Source organism: Choloepus didactylus, chromosome 5 (assembly GCF_015220235.1).
Source record: "Choloepus didactylus isolate mChoDid1 chromosome 5, mChoDid1.pri, whole genome shotgun sequence".
In the NCBI taxonomy this organism is placed as follows: domain Eukaryota; kingdom Metazoa; phylum Chordata; class Mammalia; order Pilosa; family Megalonychidae; genus Choloepus; species Choloepus didactylus.
The window spans coordinates 147,607,482-147,630,119 of NC_051311.1; the positions used below are offsets into that span (position 1 = coordinate 147,607,482).

The window sequence follows — 22,638 nt, forward strand, 5'->3', positions numbered from 1 at the left end:
TTTTCTGTGGGTCCTTCTCTCTCAGCTTCTCTGGCTCTTCTCCCTTGGCTTCTCTGTATGCTTCTCTGAATTTCATCTCTTATATCGGACTCCAATAAGAGGATTAAGACCCACTTGTGGTATTTCCCAACTGAAATAACCTTATCAATAGCTCCCACCTGCAACAGGTCTACACTCACAAATATGGATTAAAGAACATGATCTTCTGGGGTCCATAAAGCCTTCAAATCATCACAATAACATTCTTGAAAAGGCAAAACTATAGAGATAATTGGAAGATCAGTGGTTGCCAGGGTTTTGGGGGGAGGTGGTTAGAGGTATGAATAGGTGAAGCACAGGGTTTTTTAGGGTAGTGAAATTATATTCTGCATGATACTGTAACGGTGGCTGCATGACATTATGTGTTTGTCAAAACCCACAGAACTGTACAACACAAAGAATGAACCTTAATGTATACTATGAACTTGAATAATATATTACTTGTTCATTAATTGTAAGAAATATATCATATTAATGGAGGATGTTAATAATGGGGTAAACTATGTGCAGGAGAGGGGGTAGATGGAGACTGTCTACAATATCTGCTGAATTTTTTTGTAAATATAAAACCATTCTAAAAAAAGCCTATTAATTATATATATAGGATTGACCATGATTTATCTGAATAGTGTTCTTGATCTTTCCTAAAACCCTGGCTATCCTACTCACTTGCAATAACTAGTCCTTCTATAGGGCTTATTCAGCATCATCGTGGGTGGAGATCAGACACAGAAATACTTATGGGAATGATTCTTTTTGAAGGGCATTACCAATATTGTATTTATTTAACAAATGAATATATGTTGATTGAGTGCCAGGTCCGGTACTCAGAGAACAGTGATACAATGGAGAAGAAAATAGAAGGAGATGTCACCATTCTGGTGCTCATGGTATTACAGAAAAATTAGATAACAATCAAATAACCACACACACAAGTATATGGTTGCACCCTACAATAAGAGCTTTGAGGAAAAAGTACAGGTGTTTTTTTGAGACTATATCAAAGGGGTCCCAATTTTCCTAGGCAGCCAGCCAAGATCTGGAGGCTGATCAGGAGTTAACTAAGAAGGTAGGACTGTTTGGTGGCTGGGGAGTGGCTGGCAGTGTTTGGGGAGGGTATTCAAAGTGATTAAAGCAAAGAGAAGAGTATGTGTGAAGATGCTGAAGCAGAGAACAAGAAGGGGATTTGCCTGGTGATGCCATTTCAGACATTCTAAGAGGTAAATTACAAACAAAACTCTAATCTTCTAGGGTACATAATCTGACCTTAATAGAAAAATAACCAACTCAGCTTAGTTATTAACATAACCACAGAATACAATTTACTCTCAAATGTTTAGAAACGAGATAAATAGATGGTTAGATAGATAGACAGAGAGACAGATAGAATGGTATGACAAATGTGAAAAAAGATACAAGTTGGTGGATATGGGTTTCTTAGTGGGGGTATGTTGGACTTCTATGTATTGGTTTTGTGTGTTTTTGCAACTGTCCTGTGTTTCAACACAGTTCAAAATAAAAAGGTAAAAAATTTATATTTATCTACAGAGACGATGGAATGTTGTGGCTGATGAGCAGATGCAGCTGCAGGAGAAAACAATCGAGCATTAAGAAAGCAGGACACATTTCAGGAGACTGCTTTTCACTCCCTCTTTTACTTTCCCTTTTATGTCTATGCCTTGCAAGGCGAGATAATCAGCTTCTGAAACCCTCCGATTTTACCTATTCACTGTCTTGGAAGGGATGTAGGTTGCCTGCAGTTGACAGAAATCTCTAAGTCATCATTCTTCTATTAGAAGAAAGGAGATGATGTTTTTTTAAGCCACCAAAATATGTTTAAAATCTGAATCAAAATTGAAAATAGGATTTTGGAGATAACCCAAACATTTGGACAAAAAAGCAGGTTGAGATAAAGGAGGGCAGGATGAAAAGAACCTAGGAAACCAGCATTTACTATGTACTAGAATGAATTAATGAATCAACAAATGAATACTGTACTAAGTGATATTTACATGAATATAATTGTATATATATTTATTGTTGTGTTATTTTGTTTTTTATATTTCTTTAAATCTTCACAACAGCCCTCTGGAGTCTTCATCGTTGATCATTTTTCTGACCAAGAAATTGAGTCTTCAAGTGTTTAGGTAACAAATTCAAGATTACCTGGTTAAGTGTGTTCTGTTTTTACTAAACTACACAGGAGCTAGGATTACCTAAATTTCCTTACCTGTCTTTGTCCTGCTTGCCCATTATGGCCAGGTAACTCAAAACAGGAGACTGGTGCCCTGTTTTGTCACTGGGAAACCCATATCATCCAGTAACAAGAATCAGTGTTCTCTGGCAAGACCAGCCGGGAGGCAGACCTTTGGGCTCTCACAGTACATACATGTGTTCAGAAGGAGGCTGAATTTTCTGTAGAACATGAAAGCAAAGTGTTTCAGTCTTAACCTTGGAGTCTCATGTATTTGTGCAAGGATATGCTCTGCTTTGGTTCCTTATCATGGATTTTTATCAGGTTTCTATATCTTTGGAGAATCATTTAAATTACAAGCTGAAAAACTGATATACTTGTTAAAACTGAAGCTAAGCCAGCATATTATATCAAAAAAGTGTCTTTTATTAAAAACAAAAACAAGTATACATAACAAACACATACACAATCCACACAAGAATAAAACCCACATTGCCTCCAGATCCATCATGGTCTTATCATACATTAGAAGAAAGAAACTTTTGCTACAAGGCAGCCTCTTCATCCTGGTCTCCTTGGAGACCATCACTGAAGGGCAAAGTATTTGTTAAAGTCACAGGAGCTTGATATTTGAGCAACAGAACAACAAAGTCCACTGTAGCCTCTTCAGGTAAGCAGCATTCTCAAGATAGAGCATGACTCAGATCCAGGAGCTATAATTTTGCATTATCACCGCATGGCTAAGGAGACCTTGCAAGACACTGAATTATTTGTGATTCAGCTGTCTCATCCATTTAAAAAAGGAATTGCTCCTTCCTTCCTATGCACTGATTATTAGCGAACTCAAGAGTAAAGATATTATTTTCTAAATGATTTAATTTGGCAGTTGTAAAAATATTTAATATTTGGCTTTTCTGAGATTCTTGTGTAAAATAATACCTGGCTCAAATGAGATCATGTATTTGAAATATTTAATATGTAATCAAAGAGTAAACACACTGGCACCCAGTAAATATTTCCTATATAATTGTTAATAGTGTGAGACAAAGCATGATGTAATGATTTTTAAAAACCATGTGATTTAAGAACACACAAGCCTGGGTTGGATTCCTAGTCTGCCCCCATTCAACCTTAGCACAATTGTAAACCTCTTGTTGGAACACTTGTAAAATGGAAAAAAATAGGTCTACTGTAAGGAGTAATTATGCAAAGCACCAGATACAATGTCTGATGCACAGGAAGTACACCAGAAATAGTGTCATATATCTTTCTAAATATCTATCCATCCATCCATCCATCCAGGATCTATATCTTACAATGCAGCTTATCAGGTTCGGCAACACCTGCTTCTCTGAGATCAAATCACATCAATCCACTGAATTCATAGAGCTGCAGCCCAAGTTTTGCCCATTTCCAAAGAGGAATATCAAGATGAAAACATGTGACAAAAATACCCCCTCCCTGCCATAACACTACCTGATTGGAAAATTAAAGGCTTTGTGCATAAATTGTGCTACTTGGGTCCTAGCAATTAGTATGATCTCTGGTGGTAATTACTAGCATTTTCATCTGTACTTCTTTGCCCTACCATCTCAGTTTTTTTGCTATAAATGTGGACATTTCTTTTTTTTTTTTTTTCCAGTAAGAAGTTGGCCCAGCATCTTTGGAGTTAACCATGTTACTACTACTATTACTGATACTATCACTGAGAAAAAATACTTTGGCCATTTTTGGTGTTCTAAATGTCTGAAATCAATTTATGAAGCTGGGACCAAGGCCTGGAATAAGCACGTGGTAACTGTTAATGTTCTCTTTACCCTCTAACGTAATTTGGTTGTCAAAGAAAGATGTGTAGCATGGGTTAAGCCAAAGTGTTATTATCCCAATAGGTAGAGTCTCACTTTGGCCAGTATAACGACCTGTCACAGTGCCTTGGCTATATTTGAAGTCTACTTAAGACGATATATATTGCTATAATGTATAATGTTCTTTGCTTTAAAAAAAAATCCACAGAGGTTTCCTGTAAGGACCTACTCTTTTCTTTCCTTAATTTGAGCAATCAAACCTTTCCCTGACTTTTACTTGCCTAGAATTTAATTAACCGTGCTATATTATACTTTTGTAAGCTACATTAAATTATTTTTGGAACATAAAACCTATCTATCCTGGAGATATCTGATCTTTAGATTCTGAAATTTCCATACACACTTAGCAGAGCTGATGACATTAAATACCTTTTGCATTCTAATAAGCTGCAGCATAAATGTTAAATATAAAAATACATTAGTTTTAATATTGGTATTAAATTCAGCACCCATTTAGCAGAACCATGTACAAAAGAAAACAGAACAGCACCTATGAATAACAAGATAACTAAAACAAGATTAAAAAAAACTTGGTATTTGACTTCAAACATACAAAATCAAGTGGTAACAATCATCAGCTATGAAATTAAAATTTTTAATAATCCATGTCAACTGCATCTGCTAGATTTTTTAAATAGTATTCTTTTTTTGGCTTGGCTCAGCAAAGCATTTTTTCTCTAGGCTATATAATTCTAAAAACAGGCACAAAATTAGATTTTTAAATGGTATTTGATAAAACAGGTTTCAAATTTGTTAATCCCAAAGGACAGAAATACAGTTAAGTACAATTTGCCAAGAAATCAATAATTAAAAGGAAAGTCATAAATTAAAAGGACAAACTTTGCTGATGGACCTAAAGCTAACACCTATAGTCTAAAATGTACGGCTAACAGTGAAATATAACATTACTTTGATTAAATGGACATCAATAAATTTAATCCTTTTGATTTAGCAACCTGAGAATGAGTGGGGAACTCATATCTACAAGTCATCCATGACTTACATTATTGATCTCTTTCTTTCTGTCTGTTGTAGTACCTTGAAGATGAGAGAGAGAAAAAAAATACTTAAAGAATGAGAACTCCATTTATTGAATGCTTTAAGTCAACAATGTAACAGACTTTAAATATCTGTTTTGAGATAAATTACTTTACTTTGGGAAAGGAGGTTTTGGAAGATATAGCAAGACTTACTGCCTCACAACAAAACAATTAAATGAGAATTTCTGAGAAGTTGCTAAAAGCAAAAAGGAGAGATGTAGTCAGTGGAGCCTCATCATTTATTTAGATTGACCTGGCAGTTATTCTCTGAAGAGCTCATTAGAGTGAATTATTTCAGTATCATATTCACTTACACACTCATGTTATTTAACTCCATGCTTATTTTCATATTTCTGCAGTACACTCTCTCTTGAATCTAGTCACATCTCTCACCTCCATCACAGCAAAACTAGTCTGAGCTATTACCCTCTTTCACTTAAAGTAGTGGAATTGCTTCTGAATTGGAGTCCCAATGTTCATTCTTTCCTCCTCCGTTTTCCACTACACAGTCCCCATGTTTTATTTTTTAGCAGATTTGTTAAGATATAATCCATATATCATATATTGACCCATTTAAGGAGTATAATTCAATGGCTTTTAGTATATTTACAGACTTGTGCAAACATTACCACAATCTAATTTTAGAACATCCTAATTTCCCCCAAAGAAATTATCATCCAATTTATTTTTTCTTTGTCTCTTGTGCTTTCGGAATTGTATCTAAGAAGGTTTTGCCTAACCCAAGTTGCTGAAGACTTAAGGAAAAATTCCAGTTCAGTGGTTTTTAGCATATTTATATTGTCAACCATCATCACTATCTAATTCCAGAACATTTCCATCACAGCACAAAGAAGCCAATACCCCCAAGATCCACACCCCTTTCCCTCACATCCCTGGCAACCACTAATCTACTTTCCATCTACGCGGTTTTGCTTATTCTGGACATTTTATGTCATTGGAATCATGTGGACTTTTATGTCTGACTACTTCACTTAACATAATGTTTTCAAAGTTTATCAATGTCATAGCATGTATCAATACTTCAGTCTTTTAATATACATTATATGTATATACCACATTTTGTGTTTGCATTCATCAGTTGACGGACATTTGGGTTGCCTTCACTGTTTGGTAATTATGAATAATGCTACTAAGAGCATACGTGTACAAGTTTTCATGTGAATGTATGTTTTCAATTTTCTTGGGTATATAGCTTAGTGTACAATTGCTTGTTGGTATCATAATTCTATGTTTAACTTTTTGAGGAACTGCCAAACTGTTTTCCATACCATTTTACATTCCCACCAGAAATGCCTGAGTTCCAAATTCTCCATAGCCTCTCCAACACTTATTTTTTCATTTAATCTAATATTATATTCAAGGTAATGGGTGTGAAATGGTATCTTGTTGAGATTTTGATTTGCATTTCCTTGATGAATAATAATGTTGAGCATATTTTCATGCTCTTATTAGCCATATGTGTATCATTTTGGGAGAAATGTCTATTCAAATTCTTTGCCCATTTTTAATTGGGTCGTTTTGTCTTTTTGTTGTTAAGTTGTTTATATATTCTGGATACTAGACTCTTAACAGATAAATGATTTAAATTTTTTGGTTGTCTTTTTACTTTCTTGATAGTGTCTTTGATGCATAAAATTTCCTCCTTTGGTGAAGTCCAATTTACCACTTTTTTCCTTTTGTTGCTTGTGCTTTTGGTGCCATATTTTAAAAACCACTGGTTAATCTAAGGTGTACCTATGTTTCCTTCTAGGAGTTTTATAATTTTAGCTCTTACATCTAGGTCTTTGACACAGTTTAAGTTCATTGATGTATATGATGTGAGGTAGTGGTCCAAATTCCTTCCTTTTCATATGGATATCCAGTTTTCCCAGCCCATTTGTTGAAAATATTATTCTTCCTCCATTGAATGATGTTGTCTATTTGTTTAGTGACATTCTGGAGTAGTTCAGTGAAGTCTATTTCCCAGGCAGTGTGCAGGCATTGACATGGCTCCTCAGAGGGTGCAGTCTTGGGCATGTGCAGAGTCTCCCCAACTTTCCTCTCTAGAAGACTATGGTTTTAGCAGGGCTGTCTTTGACTATCTCTTTCTGTTATATCCCTGTTAATCTTCAGGCTGCTATCACATCTAGTTAGCTTCTGCTAACTAACTGCTAGCTGCTTGCCCTATTTGTTTTTGACAATACCTTGAGTCATACAATTTGCCACTGTCTGATTCAATTAAAGTTGAACGCCTTTGCAAGAGTAGTTTTTGAGACCTGCTTCACCCCAGAACATCTCTCTTGGTTTTCTCCTTTATACTTCTAGCTTATCTACCTTTAAGATTGTTGCTCTCAAGGAGCTACAAGCCTTCCCTTGTTCCCCAGAAAGAGCTCTATTGCTTTTGACAGTATCTTCAGGCTTGAACTTCCCCACCCTCTGTTGCAAATAAAGTCAGTCCCCTTAGGGAGAGAGCTTCTTGAGCACTCTGTTTTTATCACATGCATCTCTCCAGTCCAGAACCATTGCTCAAGAGCTGGAGGTGGAGAGCAGCCTAGTCTACGGGAATGATGGCCCTGCAATGTGGTCAGAGATGGTAACTCCTAGTGTTCTTGGCTTGCCTCTTCTAGCAAGGAACCTCTGCCCTATGAGCAAGTTGGGGTGGGGGCAATTGGGGCTAGAATTTACACCCTGTCATTCTTTCCTGTAAGTAGAGGCTGGGTGGAGGAAAGGGGCCCCAAACCTCTTGGCTCTGCTTGCCAGGAATAGAATTTTTGCAACTTGGAGCTGGGGAGTGAAGGAAGGGATGAGAAATGTTGTTCTCCCCATCCTGGGGAGAAAATAACCCTATGATGGGAGCCAAGGTAAGATGGAGCCCCATCTTTTTGGCCACACTTAACCAAGTAGAGCTTCCATCACAATGAGCTGGGGTGTAGTTGAGGGGAGGGCAAGAGTTTGAGACACAGATTTTTGCTGTTCTTCTGAGATGTAGTAGATTTTCTTGAGTCCATTTGCTGTATGTCCTTAGCATATTTTCCAGAGAATTTAAATGATTGTTTAAAAAATAATTTTCACCAGTTATGGTTGTTTTGTTGGAGAGAGGGTCCGCAGAGCTCTTTATACCACTATTCTGGGAGTGCTTCCTCCCCATTGTGTTTTATTTTCAATTTTATTGAGATATGTTTATATACCACAAAAATCATCTGTATTAATTAGGGTTCTCTAGGGAAACAATCGACAAGAGATATCTATAAATATAAGATTTTATAAAAGTATCTCATGTGGGTATGCACAAGTCCAAATTCTGTAGGGCAGGCAGCAAACTGGCAACAAGAGATGTCTATTTGGTGTAGGATCTATATTTTCTGAACAGTATAACTCTACAGTCAGTTTGTTCAAACACCACAATTACATGGAACGTTGAATAGGAAGTGAGATAGGGTAGGTTAGTATAGATTAGAGTGAAATAGTGACACATTCCAAAGTAATTTGGGCAGAGAATAAAAATATATTTACAGGGTCCCCCTGAGGAGCTGGGGGAAAGTGTGAAAGTGTTGGACTTCCTCACCTGGACTGATGCGGTTGTTGTCACAAACATTAGGACTGGTGGTTTGATGTGCTGAGCCCTCTATCATGGGACTTGCCCTTATAAAGCTCATTACTGCAAAGGAGAGCATAAATTTGCATATAATTGTGCCTAAGAGTCTCCCCCTGAGTACCTCTTTGTTGCTCAGATGTGTCCCTCTCTCTAACTGAGCCAACTGGCAGGTGAACTCACTGCCCTCCCCCCTACGTGGTACCCAACTCCCAGGGGTGTAAATCTCCCTGGCAACGCAGGATATGACTCCAGGGGATGAATCTGGACCTAGTACCGTGGGATTGAGAATAACTTCTTGACCAAAAGGGGAATGCAAAATAAAACAAAATAAAGTTTCAGTGGCTGAGAGATTTCAAATGGAGTCAAGAGGTCACTCTTGTGGACATTCTTACGCACTATATAGATAACACCTCTTAGGTTTTAATGTATTGGAATAGCTAGAAGTAAATACCTGAAACTACCAAACTCCAACCCAGTACTCTGGACTTCTGAAGATGATTGTATAACAATGTAGATTACAAGGGGTGACAGTGTGATTGTGAAAACCTTGTGGATCATACTCCCTTTATCTAGTGTATGGAGGTGTGCCAGTTTGAATGTATTATGTCCCCCCAAATGCCATTATCTTTGATGTAATCTTGTGTGGGCAGACCTATCAGTGTTAATTAGATTGCAATTCTTTGAGTGTTTCCATGGAGATGTGCCCCACCCAACTGTGGGTGGTGACTCTGATTGGATAATTTCCATGGAGGTGTTTGCCCACCCATTCAGGGTGGGTCTGAATTAAATTACTGGAGCGCTATATAAGATCAGACAGAAGGAGCAAGCTGCTACAGCCAAGAGGGACACTCTGAAGAATGCCAGAAGCTGAGAGAGGAACTGCAATTTGAAGACAGCCGTTGAAAGCAGACCCTTGCTCTGGAGAAGATGAGAGAGGACAAATACCCCAAAGGCAACTAAGAGTGACATTTTTGAGGAACTGCAGCCTAGAGAGGAATGTCCTGAGAGAAAGCCATTTTGAAACCAGGACTTTGGAGCAAATGCCAGCCATGTGCCTTCCCAGCTAACAGAGGTTTTCCGAATACCATTGGCCATCCTCCAGTGAAGGTACCCAATTGCTCATGTGTTACCTGGGATGCTTTATGGACTTAAGACTGTAACTGTGTAACCAAACAAACTCCCTTTTATAAAAGCCAATCCATCTCTGATGTTTTGCATTCTGGCAGCATTAGCAAACTAGAACAGGATGGATGAGTAGACAAATGGGGACACAAACTAAATGAAAAATAGGGTGGGATGGGGTGGATAATTTGGATGTTCTCTTTTACTTTCATTTTTTATTCTTATTCTGATTCTTTCTGATGTAAGGAAAATGTTCAGAAATAGATTGTGGTGGTGAATGCATAACTATATGATGGTACTGTGAACAGCTGATTGCACACCATGGATGATTGTATGGTATGTGAATATATTTCAATAAAATTGAATTGAATTTTAAAAAAAGATACAAAAAAAAATCCACTGACCATAGATTTGAGGGTCTATTACTGAACCGTCAACATGAGTCCATTGATCAATATGTCTGTCTTTGTGCCAATACCATGCTGTTTTGACCACTGTGGCTTTATAATAAGCTTTAAAGTCAGGACGTGTAAATCTTCCCACTTCATTTTTCTTTTTTAGGATGCTTTTGGCTATTCAACACCCCATTCCCTTCGAAATAAATTTAATAACTAACTTTTCCAAGTCTGTAATTATGTTGTTGGAATTCTGATTGGCAGTGCATTGAATCTGTAGATCAATTTTGGTAGAATTGACATCCATGAACATGGAATGTCTTCCCACCTAATTAGGTCTTCTTTGATTTCTTTTAGCAATATTATTTAGTTTTCTTTGTACAGGTCCTTTACATCCTTGGTTAAGTTTATCCCGAGATACTTACTCTTTTAGTTGCTATTGTGAATGGAATTTTTTTTCTTAATTGACTCCTCAGTTAGGTCATTACTAGTTATAGAAATACTACTGATTTTTGCATGCTAATCTTGTATCTCGCCACTTTGCTGAATTTGTCTATTAGCTCAAGTTGTAGATTTCTCAGAATTTTCTGAATATAGAATCATGTCATCTGCAAATAATGAGAGTTTTACTTCTTCCTTTCCAATTCAGATGACTAATTTTTTTTTTCTCCTAATTGCTCTCGTTAGAACTTCTAGCACAATGTTGAATAACAGTGATGACAGTGGGCATCCTTGTTTTGTTCCTGATCTTAGGGGAAAGGGTTTCAGTCTCTCATTATTGAGTACGACTCTGGCTGTGGGTTTTTCATATATGCCCTTTATCATATTGAGGAAGTTTCCTTCAATTCTTACCTTTTGAAGACTGTTTATCAAGAAAGGATGCTGAATTTTGTTGAATGCCTTTTCCATGTCAATCGAGATGATCATGTGATTTTTCCCTTTCAATTTGTTAATGTGTTGTATTACACTGATTGATTTTCTTGTGTTGAACCACCCTTGCATGCCTAGAATAAACCCCACTTGATCATGGTGTATAATTATCTTAATGTGCCATTGGATTTGATTTGCAAGTATTTTGCGAATTTTTGCATTTACATTCATTAGAGAGATTGGTCTGTAGTTTTCCCTCCTTGTAATCCCTTTTCAGGTTAAAGTATTAGAGACGCTTGCTTCATAGAATGAGTTAGGTAGTGTTCCCTTTTCTTCAATTTTTTGGAAGAATTTGAGCAGGAATGATGTTGGCTCTTCTTGGAATGTTTGGTAAAATCCCCCAGTGAAGCCATCTGGTCCTGGGCTTTTCTTTGTAGGGAGCTTTTTCATGAGTCATTGAATCTCTTTACTTGTGATTGGTTTGTTGAGGTCTTTTATTTCTTCTCAAATAAGTACAGGTTGTTCATTTGTTTCTAGGAAATTGTCCATTTTATCTACATTGTCTAGTTTGCTGGCATACAGATGTTCATAGTACCCCCTTGATTTTTTTTTTAATTTCTTTGGTTTCAAACTGTTATGGACCCCAGAAGAGCCATAATCTTCAATCCAATCTTATTGGGTGAACCTTTTTGATTACATTATTTCCATGAAGGTGTGGGCTCTGCCCATTCAGGGTGGGGTCTTGATTAGTGTTTTAGTCTGCTAATGCTGCAGAATGCAAAACACCAGAGATGGATAGGCTTTTATAAAACGGGGGTTTATTTAGCTACACAGTTACAGTCTTAAGGCCACAAAGCGTCCAAGGTAACACCTCAGCAATCGGGTACCTTCACCGGAGGATGGCCAATGGCGTCCGGAAAACCTCTGCTAGCTAGGAAGGCAGCTGGCATCTGCTCCAAAGCTCCGGCCTCAAAACGGCTTTCTCCCAGGACGTTCCTCTCTAGCAAGCTTGCTTCTCTTCAAAACATCACTCCCAGCTGCACTCCGTTTTCTCCCCCCAGTCAGCTCATTTATATAGCTCCACCGATCAAGGCCCACCCCGAATGATCAAGGCCACGCCTCCATGGGAACATCTCATCAAAATTATCACCGACAGCTGGGTGGGGCACACTCTAAGCAAATCCAACCAGCACCAAAACTTCTGCCCCACACAAGACCACAAAGATAATGGCATTTGGGGGACACAATACACTCAAACCGGCACAATTAGTTCACTGGAGTACTTAAGAGACCTCAAGAGCTGACACAGATGCTGATGCTTAGAGATACTTGGAGATGCAGACAGAAGGAAATTTGGAGATGCTAAGAGATGAAGTCCAGAGTTTGCCCTGGAGAAGCTAAGAGAAGACACCCAGATGCTTAGAGAGAAATGCCCTGGGAGAAAAAAGAAAGGACAAACAGGAGCTGAGAGAGAGGAGCTAAGACAGATGCACAGAAACATTTTGGAGAAAGCCATTTGAAATACAACCCAGGAGCAAAGGACCAGCAGATGCCAGCCACATGCTTTCCCAGCTGACAGATTTTCTGGATGTCATCGGCTGTCCTTCAGTAAGGGTATCCTCTTGTTGACACCTTAGTTTGGACACTGTTATGGCCTTAGAACTGTAAATTTGTAGCCTAATAAATCCCCTTATAAAAGCCAATCCATTTCTGGTGTTTTACATAATGGCAGCGTTAGCAAACTGGAACAGGCTCCATGGTAATGACCCCCCCCTTTCATTTCTGATTTATTTATTTTCATCTTCTCTCTCTTTTTGACTTTGTCAACCCAGCTAAGTGTTTGTTAATCCTGTTGGTCTTCTCAAAGAACCAACTTTTGGTTTTACTGATTCTCTCTATTGTGGTTTTTTGTTGTTGTTGTTCTCCAAATCATTTATTTCCACTTTAATCTTTGTTATTCCTTTTTCTTCAACTTTCTTTACGGTTAGTTTGATGTTCTTTTTCTCGTTTCTTCTGTTGTTCAGTTAGCTCTTTGGTGTTAGCTCTTTCTTCCTTTTTAATGTAGGCATTTAGAGCCATAAATTTCCTTCTCAGTACTATGTTCACTGCATCCCATAGGTTTTGATACACTGTATTCTCATTTTCATTCGTCTCCAGATATTTACTGATTTCTTTTGCAGTTTCTACTTTGACACACTGATTGTTTAAGAGTGAGTTGCTTAACCTTCAATATTTGTGAAAGTTCTGGTTCTTCAGTGGTTATTGATTTCCATCTTCATTTCGTTATCATCAGAGAAAGTGCTTTCAACAATTCCAATCCTTTTAAATTTTTGAAGACTTGTTTTGTGCCACAGCATATGATCTATCCTGGAGAATGTTCCATGAGCATTTGAGAAGAATGTACATCCTGGTGTTTCGGGGTGCAACAATCTATAGGTGTCGGTTAGATCTAATTTATTTATGGTATGTTTAGGTTCTCTATTTCCTTATTGATTCTCTTCTGGTTGCTCTATCTATAGAAGAGAATGGTGTGTTGAATCGTCACTATTATCGTGGAAACATCTATTGCTCCCTTCAGTTTTGCCAGTGTTTTGCCTCATGTACTTTGGAGCTCCTTGATTGTGTGCATACACATTTTTGATTGTTATTTCTTCTTGAGGAATTGTTCCTTTTTTAAATATATAGTGTCCTTCCTTGTCTCTTATGGCATCTTTATATTTAAAGTCTATTTTGTCTGATATTAGTATAGCTACCCCAGCTTTCTTAGGTTACTACTTGTGTAAATATCTTTTTCCATCCTTTAACTTTCAACCTATTTGTATCTTTGGGTGTAAGATGAGTCTCTCGTAAACAGCATAGATGGCTCACATTTTTAAATCCATTCTGCCAATCTGTGTCTTTTAATTGTGGAGTTTAATCCATTGACATTCAAAGTTATTACTGTAAAGGCAGTTCTTGATACAGCCATCTTATCCTCAGATTTTCATTTGTCAGGTCTGTTTTTTTCTCTCTCTTTTTATCCATTAAGTTACCCTTACTAATATACTTCAATTCTGTGCCCTCCTCCACACCTCTCTTTTCTTTTTCTCAGCTGACAGAACTCCCTTCAGTATTTCTTATAGGGCAGGTCTCTTGTTAACATGTTCTCTCAGCATTTCTTTGTGAAAATTTTAAACTCTCCCTCAGTTCTGAAAGACAGCTTTACTGGATAAAAGGCAATTTTTGCCTTTCAGAATTTTAAATTTATCATACCAATGCCTTCTCACTTCCATGATGCCCAATGAGTAGTTAGCCCTTAGTCTTATGTGACTTCCCTTATATGTGGTGATTTGCTTTTCTCTTGCTGCTTTCAGGACTCTCCTTTTATTCAGCTTTTGACAGTCTGATTAGTATGTGTCTTGGAGTGGGTCTATTTGGATTTATTCTATTTGGAGTTCATTGGGCTTCTTTGATTTGTATATTTATCTTTTATAAGGGTTGGGAAGTTTTCCCTAATAATCTCCTCAAATGATCTTCCTAGTCCTTTAGTCTTCTCATCTCCTGCTGGGACATCAATAATTCTTATATTTGTATGCTTTGTGTCATCAATCATTTCTCTGAGCTCCAATTCAAATTTTTCCATCTTCTTCAGCATTTGTTCTTTTGTCTGTTCAACTTCAGTTGCTGTCCTATAGTTTATTTTCTTCTGCCTCTTCAAATCTGCTACTGTGTGTCTCCAGCATATTTTTAATTTGATCTGCTATTTTTCTATTTATTCTTTGAAATTCTTCTTTATATTCTTCTAATGCCTTCTTGATGTCCTTTTTCTCTTTAACCAACTCATTGAACTCATTTAGTAGATTTGTATGAACAACTTTGATTAGTTGTTCCAAATCCTGTGTCTCCTCCTGCTTTTTATTTAGATAATTTGGGTTGGTCATATCTTCTTTCTTCTTGATATTGTTGTGGTTTTTTGTTACTGGTTTTTGGCATTTGATAGTCTTGTTAAGATTATTTGGAAAGCTGATTTCCCTTGCTTGCCTAAGATTTTGTAGTTGCTTGGGTTTGCACTGAATGTCTTCTTTGGCACTTGGTTTGTCAGAAATTCCCAACCAAACCAGGGCCAGGGCCTCACACAGGTGGTGCAGCCCTTTTCAGAAGTCCTTAAGGGGCTGGGCAGGAAAGCAGTTTTCCAGAGAGCACTTTCCCTATTCTTCCATAAGATGGCACTCTTGAGCCACCTCTGCCCCACAACGCTGCCTCTCCTTGACTGCAGTAGCCCATTGGTCCAGGACCCAAACAGGCAACAATCCAGGCAAAGCCACAGTTCTCCATGTGCCCTGGAAGCCACCAACTCTGGGGGAAGGGAGCAGGCACTGTGAAACTTGGCTGAGACTCCACCTGTGGGTACAGTGTGTCTGGAGTTCCCCATGCTCCCATGTGGAAAGACGTTGGGCTGGGCGACTGAAGGGTTCAACTTTCCGAGCCAGCAGCCAGCCCAGGAGTGATCTGCTTTCCACTGGCCAGTAAAACCAGGGTTTGTTTCGGGCACTGCTTTGATGGTTGGGTCATCTGTATTTCTCAGCCAAAATAGGGCCAGGTTCCCATGCAGGGGGTGTAGACCAGCTCCAATGGGTCTAGGTTAGAGTCTGGAGAGACTCTGAAGAGCCCTGCAGTTCCTCTGCACTTTCTGGCCTGCCTAGTAGATGGCGCTGTTAAGTGACTTAATAGTCTTCAGAAGCTGTTTACCTCCTGGAGCCCTTGTAGCATCTGACTGGGTGCGGCTGAAATTGTGGGTTCCTGTGCTTTCACTTCGCCAGCCAAAACCTGGCTCAATGTGGGGCTGTGCTCCCCACCCCCACTTTACTTGTGGTGGAGTATTCCCCAAGGTGCCCTAGTCTGTAGCCAGTCCCCAAGCAAGGATCAGTCTGCCCACTGCTATTTTCCTCAAGGGTGGGGGTTGGGCATCAGGACCCAGGGTTGGAAACACAGTCTCTGTCAATGTTTACTCAGACTTCATCCCTCACTGACCTGGGCCTGGAAATTGCTTCCCCTGTTCCCCAGGTCCCCAAGCAGTTGATTTGGGTATTTTCTACCCAGCTTCTTGCTGTTTTCAGAGAAGATTTTGTGATACACTCCCTATTCCACCATTTTGGAAATTCCTCCTTGCTGCCCTTTTGTTTTCCACCCTCCCCCATGGCTTAAGCCTTGCCATGGATCCCTGTGGGCTTGGGTCTCTGTTTCTAGATACTGGTGGGGATCCACCTCACTTCTGTGAGAGATGTTATAGTCTGTGTCCCCAGTAGGAAGTGGGAGGGATCCCAGCTGCTGCTTCTATGCACTTCTGGAGGTGTGTGGGAATGAGCGAGAGGGAGCGTACAGGACCGGTTGGTCCAAGATGGAAGTTTCCTACCTGATATTTTTCTCTTTCTTTAACTTAGCATTTGTGGGATCCTTTTCCAATCTATACATTCCTTCATAGTTCTAAAAAAGTGAAAACTTTTTTTCCCACTGACTATCTGGGGAGAGGTTTTCAGTAGCTGTTTACATGGCCCTGATGATGTTGTCACTCTTCCCCCATTGTGTGTTAAAAATCAAAATCTTATCATGTTAATCCTCTGCCTGAAGCCCTTCCAATAGTTTCCCATTGCTACTAGAACAAAGACCAAAACCGTTCTGTGCCCTTATCAGGCCTTCCTTATGTGGCCCTGAGTACCTCTCCACGTGCATCTGGTGCCTGTATCCCTCCCTGTATTTTTTTAAATTCAACTTTATTGAGATATATTCACATACCATACAATCATCCAAAGTGTACATCAATTGTTCACAGTAGCATCACATAGTTGTGCATTCATCACCCCAATCTATTTTTTGAACATTTTCCTTGTACCAGAAAAAGTGAAAATAAGAATAAAAAATAAAATAAAAAAAGAACACCCAAATCACCCCCCCCCGCCCACCCTATTTTTCATTTAGGTTTTTGTCCCCATTTTCCTACTCATCCATCCATACACTGGATAAAGGGAGTGTGATCCACAAGACTTTCACAATCACACTGTCACCCCTTGTAAGCTGCATTGCCATACAATTGTCTTCAAGAGTCAAGGCTACTGGACTGTAGTTTGATAGTTTCAGGTATTTATTTCTAGCTATTCCAATGCGTTAAAACCTAGAAAGTATTATCTATATAGCATATAAGAATGCCCATCAGAGTGACCTCTCAATTCCATTTACCTGCATTTTTGTATCTTCAGAATATAATACATATTTACTAATTAGTAAGTACTTTAAAAATCTTTGTTGAATGAATGCCATTCTTTGGACACATGAAATATCCTCTGCTTTGCACTTGCTGATCCCTCTGCCTAGAAATATCTTCCTCCAGATTTGTACATGGCTGGGTCCCTCTCTACTGTCAAGATTGGTTTCTTGATAGAGGTATCTTTCCTGATTTCTCTATTTAAACTAAAGTCACCTGTCACTCTCCAGACTTTTTCTGCTTTATTTTTCTTCATAACACTTATGTGACCTAATGGTTTAATGCTGTATGCAAGGTTTTTGGAAGACTGATTAGTATGTAATAGGTACTCAATAGATAATTGTTGAATTAATGATTTGATGTATGAGTCAAGAAATAAATAAGCAAATGAACACCTCTACATATCAAAAGGAAAAGAGAAAATCACATTGAGAGTCTAGTCTCAGGATATAGATGATTATTTCAGAAAACATTCCAAGTATATAGAAAAATAACATTGTTGAGAAAATGAAGAGTAGGATGAGTAGATATAGTGCCCAAAGGATGATGAACTCAATAATAATGGTGATGATAATACCAATAATAATCGCAGCTAACTCTAATTTATTGTTTACAGTGGAACGAGCCTAGTTCTGTGTTTAGATTGAGAAAAGTGATAAAACTAACAGTGTTATTGGCTAAAAGATTTAAAATGCAGTTGGGAGACCATTCAGGAATTACTCTTACGCTTGTTTAGCCAGATATCACAAATTGCCAAGGTATGCAGAACCAAAAGCAACAATGTCTTCAAGGACATCTGGAGGCCATGAACCAACCATAAGATAAAGAAATCGGTAAACTGTCTAACTTCAAGGACATTTGGAATGCCCTAAATATCTACCAATTATAATTATTTACAAACAACTTATGTAATCATAGTTTTCTTTAAAAACCCTTGCTTTTAGAAGTCCCAAGACAGGGCTTCTAACTGCAATTCCGAGACCCCAGACAGACACTTTTGTTGCCTTGAAGCTCAGTCTGCAATTTCTCTGTTGAAAAGATCCATTATGTCATTTAATGCTCACAATGTTTTGAGGTAGATACTAGTTTCCAGATTAGTATAGTAAGCACAGAAAATGAAGTGACTAGACCCAGGGCAATAATAACTCACAATTGGCAAAACTGAGTGCCCAGACTGGGCAGTTAGACTTCAGAGTCTGTTCTATTAAGTAATTTATGGTACTATGCCTAAACAGACTTGATGCTAGCAACGACGGAAAAGGTTTAAAATAAAGGAAAGAAAATCAGAATTTCTTAGTCCCGCACAGCCTGCAGGTAAATGAGCTCACATTAACATCAATTCTTAAGTTATTTTGGTTTGTTGTTCCACCTTTTGGAACATGACCTGAGGTCCCTGAGAAGTCCACTTTCTGCAATGCCCACAAGAGTTCTGAGGGATGTCCATGAAGTGCTAACAATAATGACAAATGAGAGCCAGGTTCTGCTGCTTTTCTGCGCAAATATCCACTGGGTTCCCGTTGTCTCCTGCCTGGGCATCACGGTCCCCATGGGTGTCACTGATGACTGCTTGTGGCCCCGTCATCAATGCACTAATTCTCAGGGCTACAGCCTTGAAGGTTAGTGGGTTCTGAGCAGAAATGAGGGCCAAGATCATCCCACTAATGCAGTGTTACAAGTTACCATCCGGAAAGCCAAGTGGCACTGCACATGCCCAAGCATCAGAGTGTTCCTTACAAAAAGAGGTTTTTCTCCCTCTGCTTTCTACATCTCTATAGGGTTTGAAACTGGGTCCATGGAATCAGTCTTGGGAAATACTTGAAGCTACATTCCATCAGCCCATTTTAAGCCTTTATGTATACGTATAAACTTGCTTATACAACTTCTTTTCTTCTCTTAAACCAAAGCAAAAAGCCCTAGCACAAGTCAGTCTATGCATACTGATACCTTTAAAGCACTGTTTGGTGATTATGATCAGACTCTCTTGAATGCCAACATTGGATGCAGCCTCAGCTTAAGGCTATTGCCCCTGCTTGTCTCCAAGGCTGTTGCTCCTAACATTACATCATATTTTCACATCTAGTTAATATTTCCAACTTGCATATTATCTGAAGTTTGTGAAGCAATAGGGAGGCAATTAGAAACATCACTGAAACATGTTGCTGGTCATTTCTAGGCTTGTAGTCTGTACAATTCACCACTGGAAACTCCTATCCATAACAATTACTGAATATTGAAGATGAGAATGATCACTTGGAGTATGCCTCAGGCTAGAGGAAGGGGATTGCATAAAAATGCAGTTTCCTTACACTGCACTGGGAGCAAGTGGTGTCTTAATGCTAAGAACAGTCGATAGCTGTGACTGTGGAGTATGGTGGAAACGACTTAAGCTCTGAAGTAAGACACACTTGGTTTAGAATCCCAGTTCTTTGATTCAACCGAATTGAAATATGCATTGAGTGGCTACTGTAACTGTCAGGCACCACTAGGCACCAGTAACACAGATATGAGCAAACTACTATCCTGAATTATGCAGGTCAAAGTCTAGTTGGGGCAAGCCGCTTAAAAATAGATAAAAGGCTTATACTAGGTCAAGCATAATACAAAATTTCCTACACATTTTAAATTAGATTAAGTTAATTGGTAGTTCTTAAGCATCAAGTTAATTTCTTCATTTATCATATGATAATCATCATACTTTCAAAGAACATTTTGAGGTTTGCAGAAACTGTATAAATCTATATGTATATATAAATAAATAAATTATGTTTGTGTGTGTTGTATATATATGTATATAAAGAGAAAGAGAGCAAAGGATAAATCAAACAGGGTAAAATGTCAACAAAAGGCAAATATTGGTAAAGAGTAGACAGTTGTTCTTTGGACTATTTTTATTTTTCCACGTTTTTGTATTTGAAATTCCTTCTAAATAAAACAATCATTTTGAAGGTCAAATTACCTTCTGCTTTGAGTTGGAGAAAGCAGCACTGGCATCTATTGCCTCTTCTGTCCCAAACTTCATTGACAGATCTGAAAAATGTATTTTAAAAGAAATCAACCCTAACAATGATGGAAAATAAGGTACTCTATTAAAGGAGAAGGAATATTGAGGCATTGAAATGATGAAGGAATCAGAGCTGAAAAAATAAAACCCAAAACACAAGTTGGAGAATAGTTTCTCAGTACATAACCTTTCTTCCTTGAAGAGGGCTAGAGAATCTTTACGGTCAGAGTCAAACAACGCAAACAAGGAGATGGCTCCCCTGGCAGTCATCAGGGCGATTAATTAAAGGCCTGCATTCAAAACCGCTGGGCCAGAAGGGGTCCCTCTTCTTCCCCACTTAAGCGGCCTGCCAGGAGAGAGCTATGGGGAGATTGCTGGGCTGGACTGAAAGCAGGGCAGAGACTGAGATACGGCTGGACCTTTGACAGATGGGAATTAAAAACGGAAACAGAATAGTAGATGCCAGCCTTTGCCTCCAGGATAAAGCCAAAGTATGCGCTTCTGCAATGTTCTCATAGAGAGACTCCCAGAGAAGCAGCTGATTGACAGGAGGAATGGAGAACCCCATTTTAGTGGCCGAGCCTCCTGTATATTCGGCCCAGCCTCTTACACAGCCCCTCGTCACAACAAACACCACCGCTCCTAAACCAGGACTTACAGTCACAAGCAGGCAAATAAAAATTCTCCTTTGAATAGTGAACTTAGACCCTCAATTAAGAATAGGAACATAGCTCTAAATCTTCAAAAATTTAAATAAATAGCATAGAAGACAGGCCCCAATATCATGAAAACACCAGAAATAAAGCAAGGAAGCAGAGTTAATGGGGGGAAACAACAGAAAACATGAACAAAAGAAGATTCATAGCTACTTATGAGACAGAGTTCTTGGAAATTAAAAAGGAAACAACAGATTAATTAAATTGTGACGCTGATATGAGTAAAGAATCAACTAGGGACCTAAGAGATAGAAAGAAGAGTCTCCCGGAATTCCCTGCAGAAGAAAAAGTAGCCTGATGTGGTTTGCAGAGGCTGATTCCTAACCCTACGGAAAGAAAGTTATCTGGGGCACTGCTACTATTAGCAAAGTAGTGTGTGTCATGATTTGTGGAGCTATGGACTGAGGAGGGATTTGAAACTACAGCGGCGGGGGGGTAATGTATTAATAGGGTTGGTTTACGACTTAACGTTGCATTTCATAGGAATTCATTTTATTTTGTGTTATTTCCTTCTTTATGCTAGGATTTTACAACTGACCAAGAGAATGAGAGCATAGATGTGTCTGCCAGTGTGAATGAACCATCGGCCTCCTCCATCCACCATGTGCAAATTTTTTCCATTTCCTTTCAAGATCAGCTAGGCAATTTATGAGATGCTTGTGAAAGGCCTCCTGGGAATGGTTATTTCTGAATGTCATCTGATGACAGTTGTATTATCTCTATAATCTGGGACTCAAAAGAGCTCTCTTACTTGTCCCTGGCACCTCGTGAGGAGGAGAAGGCAAAATCAAAGTACCTGCTCTGTTGGGGGGCTGATAACCCAGGATGGATATAAAATGCAGATGTTGAATTTTATTAAGGAAACTTAATTTTATGATTGCAACTCTGGTCTGTTTATAGGATGAAAAATTCATACAGGAGTTGGCAACAATTTCACACCCTGGTTTGATGCCTTAGCAGATGTTATGGGAGGTTTCTGTAGATCATTAAAGTAGGGTTGGGTTGGAGTGAGCATCCGCAAAGAGCCACCTGCCCAAAGTAGCTGGCTTAGAAATTGGTCTGAACCTGTGCCCCCAAGGTGGATCTTATGTGAAAGAACTTTCTCTGATGTAATAAATCTGTTTTTCCTCTAAAATTTGCTTATATAAATAAATGTGATTTTTTCTTGTAATAGAGTTTTGTGAAATGTCCATGGTACAAACATGTTAAAAGAAGATTTGCTCTTTTGGGGACCTGCTGGAAGCCAAAATGGTGGTAACTCTTATTTGGGGGCATTTTGAGGAATGGTATGGGAAGCTAATCAGGGAAGAGGTTTCAAAATCTTTAAAAGTGTGAAAGTATTTTAAACGCCTATACATAATAAGTGCATTTTGTTTCCAATTATTCAGTTAAGGTAAGAATTACTGAATGGTTTAACATGATACTGGAATTTAAAATGGGAGATTTTATAGCTTAAAACACACTCAGAAAACAGGGTCTTTCAAGATTTCCCCCTCATCGCAGCTCCAAAGAGAACAATCAGCTAAGGCCTCTATGTACCAGTTGGACAGATGGAGGCCTCTA

At 38.6% G+C, this 22,638-nt stretch overlaps 1 long non-coding RNA gene across 1 annotated transcript; it reads left to right on the plus strand.

Annotated features, from left to right (window-relative positions):
• The first annotated feature begins 1,196 nt into the window (after positions 1-1,196).
• Positions 1,197-22,145, plus strand: LOC119535075. Its single transcript, XR_005217159.1, has 4 exons — positions 1,197-1,259; positions 2,124-2,186; positions 3,876-4,027; positions 21,599-22,145. It is a non-coding gene; the product is annotated as an uncharacterized LOC119535075 (long non-coding RNA).
• The last annotated feature ends 493 nt before the right edge of the window (positions 22,146-22,638 follow it).